Source organism: Lampetra fluviatilis, chromosome 31, assembly GCF_964198595.1.
Source record: "Lampetra fluviatilis chromosome 31, kcLamFluv1.1, whole genome shotgun sequence".
NCBI lineage: Eukaryota > Metazoa > Chordata > Hyperoartia > Petromyzontiformes > Petromyzontidae > Lampetra > Lampetra fluviatilis.
Window position 1 is genome coordinate 6877387 of NC_136305.1, and position 18362 is coordinate 6895748.

General features: G+C 46.6%; 1 protein-coding gene across 7 annotated transcripts in view; it reads left to right on the forward strand.

Moving 5' to 3' along the window:
* Positions 1–18362, forward strand: part of UBR3 (ubiquitin protein ligase E3 component n-recognin 3) — a 150294-nt gene that overhangs the window by 63771 nt on the left and 68161 nt on the right. The gene's annotated exons all lie outside the window — the stretch shown is intronic.

An 18362-nucleotide genomic window follows, 5' to 3' on the forward strand; every position in this document is an offset into this window, starting at 1 on the left:
GGGCAGTTAATTTTATTCGGCCCAGAAATACAATGCTGGGTGGATAGTGCCATGTTCTCACGATCACAAACCTTCCCATAATGCAGTGTGCCAGAAATGTCTACACTTTTTACTTTTAAATTAGTTTATTATAAATTAGTTTATTTGCAAATACTCGTTTGATTATTGAAGGGTTGTGTCTGTTACTCAATAGCTACTACGAGTATTACTATTCATATGCCAAATTAAAAAAACTGGTAATCAGAAAACATGTTTTAAATGTAATTTCCACCAGGCCCCATAGTGTTAAGTGGTGTCCCAATCCTTATTATTCACTGTCTCTCCTACATCTCTATATATGGGTTGTTAAGAAGGGCCATTGGTCAATATGTATTTCTATTATATATTTTATTTTAAGGCCACACAATATTATTGAGGAATGTGTTGAGTTTTTATTTCGCTAATTGTGCTTCTTTCACCACTGCCAATGCAGCATCACCAAACAATTGTGGAACGCGCCGGCTCCGTTCCACCGGATTCTATGTAAATGAACCCCGCAGAATCGCCAACATTACTAACAGAGGGATAGTGAAGGGGCGGGGTTGGGGGGGGGGTGGCTCGCGTGAACCAGGCGTTGAGCAATGGCTCCATCGATTCCACACTGAACGCTCAGAATCCATCGCTTTATCCTCCCTCCCCAAACCAAGCCGCCGCTGCCTTCAAATCCGTGAGACTAACGTAGGCGAAGGTATCAATTACACGCTTTATATATGGGCGGGGTGGTGTGTGGTGGTGGCGTCCGTACGAACCGTGTGGCCGCCGTTATCGCCCTCACACGTCGATTCCTCATTTCTCCGCTTTAATGCGCGAGCCGCCGGCTCATTAAAGAGGAGGATGGTGGTGGCCGTATATCCATCCGTGCGTCCGTCCGTGCATCCATCCGTGTGGCAGTAAGCAAGCGGGACGAATGGAGAACCTTGTGGCATGTTGTGATCGGGGAGTAGAAAGGGTGGAGTGGGTTTGTACATAGTGAGACAGGTTTGTCTGTCCTGTACCTTGTCTGCCTGTGTCGACTTGTTTTCCATGTGTCTGTCTATCTGTTCAGCTGTCCTTGAAGCTACGTTGTACTACACTTTTCATATATTGTCTTTGTCAATGATCACGTTTCTCATACGTATGTCATAGCCGGAAATGTGCGAGATGTGAGATGAATCTGCTAAAGCCAAAACTCACCACGTTTGTCATTAACACTCACTTTCAACGTACAAAAATACACAGCCCAACATTTCAGACAATGGCCCTTCTTTCAGGGTGTCGTGACTTTCGTGGATTCTGTAAATCCTGATTGTGGCAATCAAGACATCATCATCATCGTCCCTCGGGTGCATAAAATAAGCACCATTGAAAGTCAACGGTCATCTTCCCATATGTAGACGAAGTCCCACCATAGGATTGTGGGGTTTCCTCCACTAGCTTTGGCACGCCAATGGACATGATCACCATTCCATGTTTGTTTGAGGAGGAGGACATGGATTCTAACAAGGTGTGTAATGCCGGCTTCGATTTGTCGATTATTATTGATTCATTGTTTTGGCCAGGTGTGGTTCCTTTCATAACGTGAGCAGCTCATGATTGGAAGTTTGCGAGTAAAAATCCTGATGGGGGGGGGGGGGGGGGGGCGGGTTGACCTGGCCCATATCATCCATTTGAAGTTGATAAATTCGGTACCAATTTGTTGGGAACTCAACAGTGGTTCTCCTATGGATAGACTCACCCCCACCATAGGCAGGTGGAATTTCCACAACTACCTCAGGGCTGTATAAAGGAGATGAGAGGCAATGCCTCAATGATCATTTGAGCAAGGGATCACTGTGGCTTTTGGCTTATTAATCCCTAAGCTCACCTTACACGCGTTGAGTCGCACACAAACCAATATTTCTCAGTTTGTGCATATTGCATGTAACGAATTCACATCGCCATTAACATCAAAGTAAAAACATGATTCTTCAGTTGAAGCATGACTGAATAATCAATTGAATCTCCAGTGAGATGAATTGTTCTCCCCATCATTGTGACGACCCATCGATGTGGTTCTGTAGTTGTCAGTGTCCGGTTCGGATCCCTGGAAATAACGGTGAGACTTTGCCAGCTCTAGAATTTCCGTAAAGGATGTTTCTTCATCTCGTCATGTGATTGATAATACCAAAATTGAGATGTAACTTTCTGCGATGTGATTTCTGATACCAGCGCACAATATATAATGGCACTTTCTGAAACAAAAAGAACAAGTTGTGAATTCACAGTTGCCGGTCCCCACGTATAAAATTGCTTCATGTTTTTCCTTTCAAGGCTAAACCCAAGTATTTTTTTTTCACCTGGCACCTGAGAATCTGTCTTGTGGAAGCTGGTATTTTTTCAAGATCAGTGCTTCTATCTTTCTGTTATCAGTTGCATACTTTATTCTACTTTTCTTTGCTTCTTACTTTCTTCCCACTTTAATATAAAAAAAAAGATTTTCTTTCTGCAGCAGCCATTCTTCAGCACTCGCACAGTCTCTCAGATTATGCTCAAAACTCCGAAGCAGAAAATCACTCTATGGGGGACGGGCATTGGACACCTGCTTGGCAGATCACTTGCATCACAGTGTTACGTGACAGGTAAGAAAGTGTCTCCATTGGAACGGCACTCATCTCCAACGCTGCTCTTGAGCCAGCGGTGGAAATTCCATATTCCTGTAGCAGGGGGCCAATCCTTCCACGACACTATTTACTTTTCGAATTTTCAACTTTCCATTGCGCAAGGCCAGTGCTCTGACCACATCACCTAGGCTGATATTATTAAGTGATGGTAAGAATCAACAAGCATGCACTTAGCAGACAATACATTTATGCCATATGCATCTAAGTGGAGTTGATTGAATGTTAACTCTGGTATTTGTATGCCGTCAATGTGGGAGACAGGACTGGCACCATCAAAACCTCCAACACAAGATAAACTTTTAAATTATGAAGCCTAGCATTTGAAGTTGAGCGGTCTCAACAGTGCTGGCTTGGTGACTGACATGGCCATTATGAACACTCCCCCCCCCCTCTGAAGTGGTGCTCATTTTATACGGCCTGGTGGCACTGTGGTAAGAGTGCTCAAATTTCGGTCGGAAGGCTGCAAGTTGAAATCCCAGCTGGGGGGTTATTGTCTGCGGTTGATAAAATAAGAAGGACCTTGCAGAAAGTCAATATGCGGAATTTCCGCCACGAGCTTCCGACAGCCCATGGGGGACGAGAGCCGGCCCACGCTCATTTAAGCACGGAGGCATTTCAAACTTTTGACTTAAAAGAAATCGCTAAGAAACCCCAGCCACCTATCTTTTTAATGTTTATTTTATAAATGCGCCACGTAGTTAAGAGCTCATTTTAAACGCTTGCGTCGAAGTGAGAGCCAGGGCCCCGTGATTAACATTGGGCCCCGCGGGGCCGTTTAAGGGCAGCGAGCGGCATTGACTCTGCCTCCAGGGCCGGGCTGGCTTTCGCGTGTTCATTTCACCGATCGTTTTTTGCCTCCTCGATGGGACCCTTAAGGGCGCGGATGATGGTTTCACCGTCCAATCAAATTAACTCGCCCGCCTCTCTCGGTTCTGAAGAGCCGGGACCTCGCCGTCGCTCGCCCTCATCCAAACCCTCGCAACGTGCCCAAGGGCATAGGCACGGCAAGCTGGTTGCCAGTCTACGCCAGGCCATTAAGGGGGCCTGCCTTAAGTTAGTCAATGTGCCGATTGGCCTCACACACCACCAATACTATCCAGCAGCATTCGTTTAATAAGTCTGACACTTAGCCAGATATTATGAGACCCATAGTTCGAACCCTGGTGCTGGGTATTTCTCAAGCTGAGACCATCAAACTTGCTGTGCGCCACATCTTGGTTGAATAAAGCTACTTCGTAGGTTTTCGCAGTCGTGCTGTACAACTCTGCTCGCAATTGGGATTCTACACAGCTGCAATCATTGCCCCCTACTGTCCAGAGTTTGTGTGCTTTAACAAATTAGGCTGCATAATATTGGTCTCGAATGCCCCAAAAAAGAAAATTGATTCATGTTCATAATGCTTATCACTGCTTCACCACTTGCCAAAATGCATACATTTGCACACATAAAGGCACTTGCACGTACGCACATAGAAAGGCACACACGGTCACACAAAGACATTTCTACAGGCAAAAAAGGAGATGTGGCCAGCACCATATCCACCCACGCATGTCTCCCAAGTGATGATATTCGTACAATTCACCAAATGGTCACTTCAGGCTCAGTCTACCTAGGGGAGGCCCAGTAATACATTCCACAGACTTGCATGGCCATAAATGAAACCCAATCTCATCCGCACACACAACATACACACGTCCAGATCAACACACACACACACACTCACCGTCACAAGGACCGTTCGCAATAATGAGTCTATTTTGCTGGCTGTCTCTTAAAAATGAACCAATACATTTTTCAATTACGTTTATTCCATTTTCTTTTTATTATTATTTCTCGAGAGAGAGAGAGAGAGACCACAGAGAGCCGGTCTTAGGTCGGCTGCATGATGACTTACGGACGTTTGGTGGGCGAGAGTACGTGCATGTGTGGCAATAGCTAACGGCTGTCCGATTGAATCAAACATTCAGGAATAATCTTCATACAAGTGATTGCTGTAAGAGACTTGTCTTTTATCCGACCCTGAAACCGATTTGGGCTGGTGGCGGTGCCGACTTTGGGAACCACAATGCACGATAAAAGCCACGGTGTTTTACTTGCCAATTGGGACTCAACGCAGTTTGTCATTAATCCTAGCAGATAAAATAACTACCGTTTTGTTGGAATTCAGTCACGGTTGTCCAAATGATTGCCACCATGGGGATGTGGGAATTGTGACCACTGGCCTCGAGATCGCTTGTCGAGATGACCGCCACCCCATTGTTACACTCACGATGCCCATATCAATTTGTGTAAGAATCGATTCATTTTTTATTTGTGTGGTTTAGACCACAACGACTGGTACGAGGAAACCCGTTGAGATTCAGTGGTCATTAGTTTATTTGAGCGCTCACAGGAATATCATGTCAGCCCCCCTCCCCTCCTTCAAGAGCTCCCCTGCCATGATGCACTTAGCCAGCCAGCTGCTATGAGGTCCATAGTTCGACATCTTGGTTGAATAATACTACTACGTAGCTTTTCGCAGCTGTGCTGTATAACTCTATATGTAATTGGGATTATACACGGCAGCAATCATTGCCCCCTACTGGCAGACTAATGGCCCAAGTCACTCTTGCAAATGGAATTTTCCTGGTCTCTTGAGTTCTCATCTGGTGAAACAAAATCAAGTTGAACTCTGACGTGTCTTCGGGCCTAACTGCAGCCGGCAGCTTTACACAGTCGCGGGAGAATGTGAGCTGCTTCGTTCAGTCCCTGAAGAAGCTCCCAGCACGTGGAGCAAAACTCCGACATAATGCCGAATAATCTGCAGTTCAACTCGAAGGCGCTTCCCAGTGTTGGTGGAATAATCTCATGGGGATGGGAGGCTGGGATTCAAACCCAGGAAATACGGCAGTGTTGGCTCAGTGGCTTTGACACGGGCATACTTATCAACCGCTCCTCATCCCCTGCGCTAAATAAGATGAGGTTCCTGAAGGTTATGGAGGAGAAAGAAAAAATCTACGCCGCCTTCCGTAATTACTTTAAAGATTTTTATTTTCTATTTTAGGCTTCATGATGGCTAGGCAGATATAAAACATAAAAATCGACAGAAGGCCAAGAAAACCAGTGTTGTACGTCCTGAAATCTGCAAACGCAACGGGTTCCTCTGGTGAACCGGCATGATTACTGCAAGGTGATTGAAAATTTGGTAATATCTTAAGTTTTTCACACACGCAGATGCTATTGATCCATACATATCCACCATATAAATCTGGATCTTGAAAGCCTCCTTAACTACAACTGCGTGTGTACACAGACACCCCGCAACTTTGACACATTTACACGTAGCTACTTTCACCTTAAATTAACGCTGCACACACACACACCAGAAAATAGTTTCAACACCTTGCTGTGAGCGAGCGCCTATGAAGACACACGAGGGGGTGGGTGGCCAGGACCATGCCTGGCTGCCTTTGTCTCCCAAGTGGCGAGTTTTACACATCGCACCAGCTACTCATTTGATACCAATTTGACTGAGGGAAGGCCCAGGACTGGTTCAAATATTCGCTGTCACTGTTATTGGTCGAGAGCGGGAATCAAACCTGAGTCAGCGGGTTCGTAGTGCAGTGCACTAACCACTGTGCTACTGCTCCCCCCTCAACACTACAAATACAAAAAGAGACAAAGATCCCCTGTATAGCCTTAACAGACTGTTGGGGCAGGTGCTGTTACCGAGCACGGCACACAATGGGGTGGGTGGCCAGCACCACGCCCGACTGCCTTTGTTTCCAGAGTGGCGATGTTTATACTGGACCAGGTACTCATTTGAGGCTGAGTCGACCTAGGGGAGGCACAGAACCCATTCAGATAATCGTCACTGGTGTTGGCCAGGAATCGAACTCGGGTCGCCGGGTTCGTAGTGCAGCGCTAACCTCTGAACTCCCGCTCCACACTATAAAGACACACACATACACATGCACCTTACATCACACTTTAACCATAACGACATAAATACTCATGCCCACACACCACAACGGTGCATCCATAAATATCCAACACAAGCCGCAGCTGCTCTCATAGACACACACTTTTTAAGAGCATGCCATACACAATAACTATGTACACATTGTTATCCTTTAAGCCTTGGAGACTGTTGCGGCAAGTCCTGTTAACGAGCGACCATGAAGGCCGGCGTGGCACTCGGAAGGAAAGGTGTGGCTAGAACCATCCACACTTGAGAAGTGTGTCTCCCTTGCAGTGCGGCTCAGGACAGGACAGGCTCAGATACAACCTGCTACTGATGTTCTCCAAAATGTAATAGATAAGACCCAGGTGTTAAGTGACTGAGATAACTGGGAAATTCACCACCCGCGCTCCCCGCTGTGCCACCTTGTTGTGTTCTGGCCACCAGGCACTCTCTCCTCGTTGTTAGTGACGTTCCTCCTCCAGCCTTTCTTTGTTTCTTCGATGAGCCTCCTGCACAGGCTGATTTTGTCACCTCTGGTACCGATCATCGACAGATCCAGTCAGCTCCACGTCGTCCTTTGCCACCACAACCTAGCTCTTCCTTTATCCCCTTATGTGACCAGTTAGGCCCCTGCATGCAGGCTAACAGGAGCTTTTCTTGGGTGTGTGGTGGAGGGACATGTGCGCTGTATGATCCAACCAATGAACACACACACATCCCATGACTCCTAAAATAACACATGCATCCAAATACACACAGTCATACGCACACACAGCCATACGTGCACCCAGCAACAATGGCATTTGCCACTCAATGGCCAGGATGTCACCATGGCATTTGTGGCAGGCTAGGTGCGCTTTGAGGCCACGTGAAGCGTCAAAGACCTACTGATGCACATTCACACCCATGCATCCTCCACACAAAGACAAAGATCCCCCATATAGCCTTAACAGACTTTTGGGACAAGTGCTATTAGCGAGCACCTATGAAGGTGAGCATGGCACACGGAGTGGGGGGGGGGGGGGTGGCTTGCCAGCACCACGCCCAGCCGCCTTTGTTTCCCCAGTGACGTTCTTTTCACACCGCGCCAGGTACACACACTCATACAAACATTCATACCCACACACGCACATTTAACTCGCACTCATCACACAAGAGAAACTTTCAAGATGCATACAAAAATGCCACCTTACACTCAATAACTGCCATCCTGCGGTGAGCAGGGTATTGCTAGTTGCCCGGAAAACTCCAAACACCAACCATACACCACCCATTGCAGCACTCATCCCTCCTCCACTGAAACCCATCATTCATCACAGCCTGCTGGCTCCCACACTTCGCACTGCAGTTAAGTTGGTAGAAATCTCCGGATCTCTCAGTCTGGGGCTGGTGGGTTAGCACTTACAGTGTCAAAGCAATGGGCTCGCACAATTGCGGGGCTAGGTTCGACAGTGGATCAAGGTCACCTGTGCTCTGTGCAGAGCATACAAAACGTTGCACCATCTTATTTAGTGTGAAACAGACTTCCAAAGTAGTTCTGTGACGTCATCTTCCCGAGGACCGCTCTCCTACATGGGGCCGTGCACTGCTCACTGCGACACTTGTGAATGAAAGTTTCTTTGTCTCTACTTGACGTCGATATCACACCAGACGTTATCCACGTTAAACTGAGTCAACCAAAAGGACACATTAAGCAGTGTAAATGTTGTTTTTTTACATTTTCCCCACTTGGAGTAATTTTTTAGGTATGCATGTAACAATTATGTCACCATGCGGCGCTCCGATATATTGTTACGATTCGGTCTTACGATTCGATGAAAGAATCGAGTAGATCTTCTTTTACATCAAGATGGCTGCATGCGGCACTTGAATCAATTACATGCAAACTATACCAACAGAAATGTTGTTAATTCTCACCACACACACACAATTGAACGCACATGTCTTGAACCGTAATAATACATTTTCATCGGGGTTATTACTTGCAAAATAGTACGTGCGTACAAGTGTCATTTGTCTCCGATAACGGCCCTGAGTGAGCGGTGGAAATTCCACATTCCCATGGCAAGTAGTAACATCTCCGTAAGGCAACCACTGTTGACTTCCACTCCAAGGTGGCACTAATATTTTGATTTAATAACAATCATGTTTACTTTTTTTATGGCATCGTCATTTATGTGCATTAGAATATTTATTGACACTGGAGGAATCCGATGAGCTATGAAGCTCTTTTTCATAGATGTCTAGCAGGGGCGGGCAAGAACGTTACAACAACAAACAGTACAAAAAGATGATAGTGCAAAGTACAAGAAAGGTAAACAAATCAAGCAAACACATATAAATAAAACTAAACCATCCCCATCCTAGCAGGCAAAACCCACTGAGGTATTAACTTATTTTTCAGAAACTACCTGGCCACAAACGATTGCTCAACAAAATAGCCCATCATTTGGACATTTATAGCACCAAACTTATCTAAACAATCTCAATGCATGTTTATAAATGTGGAATGAAAAACCGGAGGACCCAGAGGAAAAAGTCCACGCGACCACAGGGAGAACATGCAAACTCCAAATATTACAGGTGTCAGGGTCAGGATCGGACCCCTGACCTCTGCATACCAGCCGAGTAAGATTACACCCCGCCATCATGGTGCCACTGATAAATAAATAAAGTATATTCGTTCAAATTGCATCATCAACTTAGATACAATTGCCGAGTGGGTACCACAGACAAGTTGGAAGGATGCCAGGTGGCCAATCGGCCGCCAACAATTGCCCAAGCATGAGAAATGCCATCATTTTGTAAGCACTTATATTCATGGCCGTGTGACCATGGCTGTTGATAAGAGCGCTTAATTTAATCCGCGGTGCAGGAGCTGACCAGTTATTTACGTTTTATTTATGTCCTGCTGGTTTATATATATATTTGCTGTTATTAATGGTGCCATTTGAGCGAATTGATGGGGAGGTAAGGTTCTATGCCTCTCTCTCTCTCTCCATCATTTATTCACTTTCTCATTCTCTGGGTCTCTTCCTGTTAAGAGCTGAAGAAAGATAGGTAGAGAGAGAGATATAAAGACACAGAGAATATATTATAGAGTGAGAGAGAGACGGACAGGAATATGCATGAGAGAAGTAAATAGGCAGTCTTTTTTTTAATGGATGGATGAGAGCTAAGACGATGGAGACATTCGTTGATATAAATAGAGAAAGAGATAGCCAGAATGATAGACAAATTATCAGGGATAAGACGATACCTATTCAAATGTTTATATTATTCTTAAATAGCACCTTTGATTTAAACATTAGGAAGTGCTTTACATGTGAAAATGTTAATACTCCTTAAATAAATATAAAATACAGGTATACCAAAGTGCTGTCTACAAGACAATAGAATTATACTGGTAGGAACCTCCTGGTTACACCAGCCCACAGGGGATTATTGTGTCCGTCGGGCAGGGAGGGGCTGGGTGGGGAGGGAGGGGCTGGATGGGGAGGGGAGGGAGGGGCTGGGTGGGGGGTGGGATGGGTGGGGCTGGGTGGGGAGGGGCTGGTCACCCCGTGGTGCTCTTATAAAACTCAACGTTTAACCTACTCACGCCGGCTTGTGCCCGCCCTCACAGTCGGCCATATTTGCAGAATACACCACGCCGCTGTTGACCCTGGCCATTGACCTAGCAACCCAACGTTCCTACCAGCTCCCTCCACAGGAATGTGTTGGTGTAGAGTTTGCACCGAGTCATCAGTCTTGTCCTCCAAAAGTGATGGTATAGAAGTGACTTTAGGGGCATAGGTGAACTCACGTCTGTACAAAAGGGGGGGGGGGGTATACTAATTGTCCCCGTACCCCTATTACAAAGCAATGAATCACGTATGTTTTAGCATTGGGATTTGTGCAGCTTTTTCTCGTGGTTGGGAAGGGGTCACACGAGTCCATAAACACGTGATTTGTAACGCAAACAATTCGATGCATGTATCGTTAACTTAATAATCGGTAACAAATCAATAGGAGTTTGTGGTATCTTACTTGGTGAGACAGACGAAGTACGATACCGCAATAAGAGATCAAATAAGAGATGCATTAATAGAGGTAGTGGGAGATGGAGATAAAATGACAGACAGGCAGCCAATAGTGGAGATACACAAAGTGGTGTTCGAGTGAGCAAGATAGAGCGAAGGACAGACGACCGATAAGACAAGCTGGTTAATATGGAGGTAGATAAACTGAGACACAGAGATAACCGGACAGACGGGGGGAGGTATGCGGTGGTCCTTAATAACACGAAGACTGGCTGGGTCATGTCACGAGAATCATCATACTGCGCAGAAAATTAAATTGGACCAAAACACTCTAATGCGTCCTGTCTGGCAGGTTAGTTTGCCAATTGCTAGTACATTTCTATTTTATGGTGGCGAGCCGGAGTATCTATCTGATCAACGACCATGCGTTAACACTCACTTTTATTGGCGGTCCTGAGCCAGTGATTGAAATTCCACATTCATATGGCCGAGCCCAATCACTCAACAGGACAACCACACGGCGGTCTCGGGATTCTTTCCAGAAGGATTCTTGGGATGTCTGGCCGTGCCTGCTAATAATGGGTCTTTGGGATGTATGTGTATATCAATGTTGTACTTCTTTCACACCGTACGTAGCCAACCGTGCTAATCGGAGGCATATGTGGACGGAAACGAAAGTACCCAGAGAAACCCCACCACACATTCATGGGGGTAACATCGACTGGTGTAAAGACTGGTAAACTTACCAGTGGATAGGTCGACCCAGAGACAGATTGATCAATGGACAGAGCGCTTGATGAACAGACAGACAGCTATATTCATGAGTAGAACGATTTACAGATCATGGTCAGATCGACTGAAGTGCACACAGACAACACATGGATGGGTAGATGGACAAGTGGATGGATAGCGATGGAAGGATCGACAGACATGCAGAGGGCTTGCTCATACAAACAATTGATGGCAAGATAGACATCTCGATGGATGGAAAAATTGTTGCCGAGGCAGATGAACCAATCGATAGGCAGATGCACAAACAGACAGGTGAACAGATAGATACACATAGACCTGGACAGATAGTATAAGAACAAGTCTGACAAGATGACAGACAGAGACAGCGAGGTAACAGCCAGGTAGGTCGACAGATGGGGAGGCAGACAGTTGACATTGGCAGCTTTACAGACAGACAGACATGCTAGCCCATCAAGCAAACAAGATAGACAGCCAAACAGACAACCAAGCAACCAGACAGCCAAAATAGCAACGTTATCTAGGAGCAGACACCTTGGCAGACGGACAAACAGAAACATCGATAGACAGCTGTGTGGGTGTGTTTGTGGGTGGGGAGCGAGTAAACGAGTGAGCATGCGCACGGGCAGGCAGATTGGTGGCTGGTAGTTTGTGTCAGAGAGTGCACATGCCTACACGTGTATGTACGCCTGTGCATGCGCTTGTGCGTTCCTGCGCGAGCGTGTGAGCGGACATGCGGCGGGCCCGCCGGGCCGGTTGCTAGCTGTGCTCCAAGAGCAAATCCCCGTGCACAATTCCTCTTTCTCCGCGATAATGCGTTTTCTTATCAAATCATTCTGGCAATTTTCCTGTCCCACACAAGGTACAGTCCATCATGCACACACAATTGAAGGCTCGAACACCCCACCTCACCCATATATAATGCACAAACACAAACATGCACACCACAAATGCCAAGATTCCACGTATAGCCATGCAGACTGTTGGGGCAAGTCCATTAAGCAAGCACCAATATGAAGGCCAACACGGCATACAAGGGGGAGGAGGGTGGCCAGCAACACCTCACAGACACAAAGATTCTCCTATAGCCTTAGCAGACTGTTGGGGCATGTGCTGTTAGTGAGCACCTATTAAAGCCGGCATGGCACACAAGGGGGTAGTGTGGCCAGCACCATGCCCAGCCACCTTTGTCTCCCCAGTGCTGATATTTACACACTGCACCAGGTGCACATTTAAGGCTGAGTCGATGTAGGGGAGGCCCTAAACCGGTTCAGATGTGTCACTAATGTTGCTTGGGTCGCCACACATACACACGACACACACGACACACATACACGCATCACATAAACACTACACACCACGCGCCAGATGCCGCACACCACACACAATGAACACAGAACGCACAAACGGCAATGGCTCTCACTTTTACCTTTACATATTACACTGTGCCAGATACTCATTTATGGCTGAGTTGACCTAAAGAAGTACACGAATTGGATCACATACCACTTGCAAATATTATCAGAGCATGTTTGTTTGCATGTTCGCCACAAGTGCGTGTGGTTAATGCAGACTTGATTGCTTGTCACAAGGTTTTTATTTGGTGTTTGAACATATTAACACCTGCTTTATTGCCAGACTGGGTAAAACATATTCTTGTTTTTCATACCACTTGCTATTGCTCATCACAACCAGGAAACGAACCCCACTCAGTTGGGTCATAGCGTATTGCACTAAACATTCACTGCACTTATACACGTATACGCACAATCGCGTGCGCACAATCGCGCACGCCCTCACCCCCCATCTCGATGCGTACCAGCATGAGCCCCTCAGCCCCATTCCTCTATTTATGAAATAAAAATACACTTCAGATTTCTCATTCTTCTTTGCAAATTCTAGCCTATTCGGTCACCCTATTCAGCACAGAAAATTGCATCTCATTCAAAAGGGATTATTGGAGGCCGAGTTGACATCAGTGGTCATGGTGCACCTCTACTTGCCAGTCAGGAGTCAAATTGTGAAATGAAATGTCTCATCTGCTGGGTAACTTTCATTTTAATGTGTTTTTACTATTTCAAAGGACGTGAATTATTATGCAGCGCCATGTGTGCACACATTTACATTTCTGCTGATTGGTAATGATAGTTGTGAAACTGACTCCCTGTATTTACCCAGCTAATACCTCAAGACTTGTTAACTTGAAGGTACTGCTACATTATTCTTGGTCAGGCTTTTCATACGAATTCGAAAACAAGTTTCCTGCCTGGATTCCTGTCTGGCCAGGCTGGCACAGAGTGTGTGTGCAACGGTGGTGACGTCACCGAGCACACCTGCGTGATGACGTCACCTGCATCCCACGGCGTTAAAATTGGTTCGTGCGTCGCGCTGACGTCATGCCCCCCCTCCCCATCCACCCTCCACACTGGCCGTGTATCCCGCGCAAATGCACTCGGGGATGGGAGGTGAGGGAGGGAGATAGAGGAGATAGGAACGGAGAGGGGCAGGCAGAGAGTGAGAGGGCATTGAAGGGAGAGGAAATAGAGAGCAAAATGGAAAGAGTAGAGCGCGGAGGGAAAGCGACAAGCAGTGGGAGGGAGGATTAGGGAGAGGCAAGAGAGATTGACAGGGGAAATGGAGAGGTTGGAATAACAAAGGGGGGGTGGTGAGAGAGAGAAACGGGGAGAGAGATAGGGGGGAGGGAAGTGGGTGAGATACAGTGGAGTGAGGAGAGGTATATCGAGGGAGGGAGAGGAATAGAGAAATGGAGACAATGTGAGGAATGGAGATAAATTGCGATATCCCGGACAGAGAAGGCAAGAGGAAGGTGAAGAGAGAAAGGGCTCTGTGTATAAGATGAAAAGTTTTGCTGGCTGATGGGGCAGCGAGTCCTTCCCACATCTTTCTATCCCCTGCTTTTCCTAACCGGTTTCGCTTATGTTGACGGTGTATACGTGCGTCGCAACGTGATGTAATGGGCCCGTACATTGCCTCAATAAAAATAAATATTAAAAAGTTTTGCTGGCTGGGAGGGACAGTCACGTCAAAAGGATGTGCAAATTGCTAGTTTTAATAAACTAAAAAGAGAACACTTAGGTTTTCACAGCCAGTGTTTTAATTGGCAATTGACTTTTGAGTTCGTCCACGTAATTATTTGCCCAAATGTAATGCCTTGTTAAAGACTCGCCGCCATACAGTTGTATCCAAATGGATTAAATTGTCACGTTTACATGCGTCATGGCACGCCAATGATTATGTTTTCAGCTCCTATTTTGCATGGGTTTCCTCTTTGTAGCTAAAAAAAAACCCACTTTGGCTGGTCAGTCTGGGTTCGTGAGGAGCAAGGTCGGAGGAGCAGAACTGGTTCAGATATCACTCGCCACTGATGTTTGCCGTGAGCAGGAATACAAATTCAGGTCGTCACGTTCGTAGCGTAGCTCGGGAACCAATGCCTCCCCAGCACTCCATCCCAGTAGCTTAGATCCAACGATTACAAACTAGTGAACCTTTGAGCCACTTGAAATGGAGCCGCTTTATTTAATCTCGTGTAGGCAGTAGGAGCTTGGGATTCGAACCTAGGATAGTCAGCGGTGATGGCTCAGTGACTCTGACATAAGCATTAGCATCAGCCCTCACAAGCCACCTCACCTCTCTCTCGTACCGGCCCTCTGTGTCCATTGATATTAATGCGTTTGTGTGGTTTCCTCTCTGATTTATTTGGGCGCACGCTTGCTCGGAGTTTATGAGCTGTAATCGGCAACTGCAATTCAAAGGCCCCAGCAGAATGAATGGCTTCCTCGTAGTGCTTTATAGTTTAGCGGAGAGGGATTGCTTACGTGTGCTGGTGTTTATGTACATTGACATGCAGATCGAACAGAGGCAGACATACAGATGAACTAATAGAAGAACCGTTAAACAGACATTGACTGATCAAAATAGATCAGCAGATAATGTCTGCTTCAGAAATCTCTCTCTCTCCACGTTAAAAAAGAGCATTACACAACCCATCAGCCCGACCGGTTTTTGAGAGTGCGTAATGTGAGCAGCATTGATTCAGTACAAGCAAACTCGGGACCAGTGTGTCCTCAGCCTTGTCGGCCTCGCTTGACTTAATGCTGGTGAACTGCCAGAAGTAATGTGCGAGGGCCCTCTGAACTAGGACCTAAGATACCGGTCCTAGTTCTGACGAATCAGACCGATCACCTGATCGATAGACACAGACACGTCAATAGACGGACGAATTTCTATACATAGGTGGATTAAAAAACAAGCAGGTTGATAGGCAGACAGCCTGCCAGGTACATACAGCTAGATAGGCTGGCTTGGTGAGGGAGAGAAGCCAGATTGACAGACTGATATGCGTACACAGACAGACGGAAAGAACGCTAGACGCAGACATCTATGCATGTTTGACACAAATACAGAGATGGCTGGACTGACAGATAGGCATTGATAAAAACTAGACACCTGCAAGTACAGCTAGATTGCATGTAAGAGATGATTAGACAGGAAATTGAGAGACTGTGTTGGCAGTTATAAAACACATTATTTTGCGATACCTATGTGACCCTGTCCACGCTTAATGGCTTACCAAACCGCACTGACCTGCATTGTGGAATAAAGGATAATAATTTCCCATGACCCGCACGGCTTTGGGCAGGCCCTCATCCATGCATTGGGATGTTTGTTCCAAGTATATGTTGTTTAAGTATAGTGAGGACTAGAGAGACCAGGATAGTCTCATTAGATGAAGAGAGACCTGAGTCACCAAAATGACAAAATAGAAAACAAATAAACTACAGTCTTGAAGCAAATAGGCAGATGTGTGCTTCAGAGAAAACAAAGACAAAGATCCCCTCCCCCGTATAGCCTTAGCAGACTGTTGGGGCAAGTGCTGTTAGCAGGCACCTAAATTGATATTTGCAGCCACTGCATGCCCAAGCCAGCTTCTGTTTGGCCAGATAGAGGGGGCTACACTGGCGTCGCACAGGGTCGAGAAGAGATGGACTGATGTGGTACAGGACGATGTGGAGCTGGGTGGACTTGCCGATGACTGAAGATTTAACAGCACGCAAATATGTGCATTGCGTGCATATACAAAGCATTCGGCCTTATCCTGGCCACAGGCTCGCATCGTTCTGACGATGCTCACTTTGCTGAGGTAATATGTAAACCGGTCAAGATTTGCCTCGGTTAATAAAAACCGCGCTAACCATTTCACCACCCTCTTCATACATTTGAATATGTAAACGCTCACACACACTTGCATGCAACAGCACGACAACGACGACCTCCGTTTGCCTCTTAAGTGGCAGTGACGTCACCACGATGATTGTGCCAGGCTAGGTGCACCTTGAGGCCACGTGAAGTTTTGACGACTCGTTGAAAGCAGGTCGTGGGACAGATTCAGATGTTTTGGGTTGACTGACTGAGATGACAAGCAGATGCACCGCCTGTGTACCCCACTGTGCTGAACTGCTTCGTTTTAGCTTCTTAGCGCTCATGGTTGTGAACGTTACTTTGGGGGTGCTGGGCAAACACCACGCAAGACCGCCTTTGTCTCCCCAGTGTTTATATTTACACACTGCACCAGGTACTCGTTTAAGGCTGAGAAGTCACCCTGAGGGAGGCCCTGCACCGTTTCAGATATTTGCTATCGTTATTGGTCATGAGCGGGAATTGTCGGCTGGTTCATAGCGTGGTTGCGCAAACCTCCACAGTATTGCTCCCCACACACAAACACACACAAATACACCCACACAACAAAGACACACGCATTAACCTACGGTCAAATGCTGACACATCAGTACACGGACACACACGTGCACACTCGTATGCATGCACACTCGCACCACACATACAGAGACCGGCGCTTGCTTGTTCCAGCTTTGGCGGGTTTGCGTGCATTTTGACGTGCGGAGGGGCTGCGAGGGCGGGAGGTGAGCCTCTGCACGCCCTCGCTCGCTCACTCACTCGCTCGCACACTCGGCCGTTCGCCACGATTTCTGCTCGGAGGGTTTAACAGCGACATGCGTCAGTTTCATTTTTTACGGCTGACATTTATTGCGCGCTGCGAGAGGCTATTTATTTACCCTACGCCGTCGGCAAGAATGGGAGGGATGTGAAGGGGGGTGGGGTGAGGTGGCGGGGGGGGGAGAAGAGGGAACGCGTTCTACATTGAGCCGCTCTAGAGGGGATGGTATTTGGCCAACGAGTCTACTACGCTGGCCACATGTACGTATGTACGTTGAGCTTCTTCCACACCGTACGTAGCCAACCTTGCAAATTGGAGGTGTGGGCGAAGGACAACAAACTAAACACAAAAATGAGTTCAAAATCAATGAGATTTGAATCGAGATTTAAAATTGCAAAGCTCTAGTAGATGCCTTAGAAGAGATGGAAGTACCCACACTTTACCCCACCACGTGCGACCTGACGATTGACTAACTGCGGTGCACCAATTCATGCTGCCGGGTGAACAGAGGGGGGTGTGGGGGCAGATTTTAAGAAACTTGCCCCATTGTTTGGACTGGTACTCGTGGAGCTCGTATTGAATCTCTGGATTGCAATTCCAGTATGCTAACCTTTTACATGATGGCAGCATTGAAGTAGATTCAAATTAGATGCACGTGCTCAAGGTGAATGCATCGAGTAGTACGTGAGAATCTTGATGTTTTACTGTGCACGAAATGGGTTTGCGTGCGACTTGGTCGTGTTAAATCTAGGCTTATGGAATGGACATAACGAGACAGAACATAATCAACAACGCAAATGACACGGTAAAAATAATATGGAACATAGCTGATTCCCGAATCCCAATTGGGACCCTAAATGTGACCCCCATAAAAATCCATCAAATCAAAGCAGGGCTGAAACATTACATGCCCTAGCAATCGGGCTATCTTTACTTAGCATGTACGGGCTGGCTATTATTATGATAGATTTTGTTCTAATTAAAATATGCAATTA